The 1,743-nt window shown below is 35.2% G+C and overlaps 1 pseudogene; it reads left to right on the top strand.

Moving 5' to 3' along the window:
* The first annotated feature begins 305 nt into the window (after window positions 1-305).
* LOC121119407 (uncharacterized) lies at window positions 306-1,016 on the top strand (annotated as a pseudogene).
* The last annotated feature ends 727 nt before the right edge of the window (window positions 1,017-1,743 follow it).

The raw sequence follows: 1,743 nt of genomic DNA, 5'->3' as shown, positions 1-1,743 counted from the left end.
TAACTGAAACTCAGTTTAAAATTGAGAATAAACGTATATATAGCAGTTTCTTTCTGATATTAACCAACCACCAAACAAAGGAACAAAGAAAAACTGAGCTCATTTCTGATTTATGTAATGATTATGTAAATCAATTGTTCAATTTCAAAATCAGCTAGTCCTGCTTTTAGGTTCTCTATATATTTCTGGCCTAGGCTACACTAAGTATTGCCAGGTGCAATTTGACATTTTTGTAGCATAATTGTACTCAGAATGTTTTGACGTACGTCCATTATTTGTGTTGTTTATAGTGACTTTGGCAAAAAATGGAATTAAGTCGTGAACATTTTCGTGCAATCATTTTTTACAACTTTCGACGTAGATTATAACAACAAGAATGCATTGATGAACTTAAATTTTTGTATGGTGATATGAAGCACCATCCTAGAGCACTGTGGAAAAACTGGCTTAATGAATTCAATCGTGGCCGACGCTCGCGAATTTCGTGAAGGTCATGCAAAAACGGGTGTTCTACCAGAGAACAATGATGCCGTGAGTGAAGTGATAATGCATGATTGTCATGTGACATTTGGTGAGATAGAAGCATCCTTTGGCATTGCGTCCACCAACATACATTCGATATTGCAAGTACGCCTTCCCATAAAAAAGATTTGTTCTTTTTGGATCCCGCACAATTTGTCAATCGCTCAAAAGAAGGCTTGTGTCAATTTATGCATAGAAATGTTGAAAAATACGCTCACGGTACTTCAAAAGACGTTTATAAGATTGGCACAGGTGACGAATCATGGATCTATGCGTATGAGCCCGAAACAAAGCAACAATTGACATGGTGGGTCTTCGAAGACGAGCCAAATCCAACAAAATTTGTACGTGGAAGAAGCACTTTGAAGCAAATGGTGGCCTGTTTCTTCGGCAAAACTGGTCATGTGGCGATTGTTCCACTTGAGAATTGTTAGACGGTTAATTCTGTGTGGTACATCACAATTTGTTTGCCTGAAGTCTTCGGAGAAATTTGAAAAACGCACAAGAGAAGACGAATCATTATTCACCATGACAGTGCGAACTCTCAATCATCGACTCAAACCAGCTTCTTTCTGACCAGCCAAAACGTCGAATTGATGGATCATCTGCCGTACAGCCCTGCCTTGGCACCCAATGACTTCTTTTTATTCCTGCACATCAAGAAAAAAATGTGTGGTCAACGGTTTTCGTCGCCAGAAGATGCTGTGGAGGCATTAAAAAACCATGTTTTGGAGGTGTCTCAATCGGAGTGGACAAAGAGTTTCGACAATTGATTTGAGCGCATGCAAAAGTGTATAAATCATGTTGGAGAATACTTTGAAAAACAACAAAACCATTTTTGATGATAAATATTCTCATTTTCATTATTAGTCCAGAAATATATATAGTAGCCTACGTATGAGGTGCAAGTCAATAGATAGATATTTACCAAAATTATATTCTATTTGAATTTCACGAGGGAATATAAAAAATTTAATTATTTTATGAATTACTATCTAAATTATTCACTGAAATGCATTGTACAGGTGCGCGTTATACGCGAGTCATAAAACATTGCTATAAATTTTCCTTTTTTGTAGAATAAACTATCATTTTAGAAAATACTATATTTAGACTGTACAAACATCTAATAATGGAATATTATAAAAAATAAACTATATGAGTTTACCAAAAAATATAGCCAAAATAAGATAAAAATTAATATTTTTTCAGAAACTTTGA

This window comes from Lepeophtheirus salmonis, chromosome 6 (assembly GCF_016086655.4).
Source record: "Lepeophtheirus salmonis chromosome 6, UVic_Lsal_1.4, whole genome shotgun sequence".
Taxonomy (NCBI): domain Eukaryota; kingdom Metazoa; phylum Arthropoda; class Copepoda; order Siphonostomatoida; family Caligidae; genus Lepeophtheirus; species Lepeophtheirus salmonis.
The sequence above is the reverse complement of the archived record's forward strand: the minus strand, read 5'-3'. Positions and strand labels throughout refer to the sequence as shown.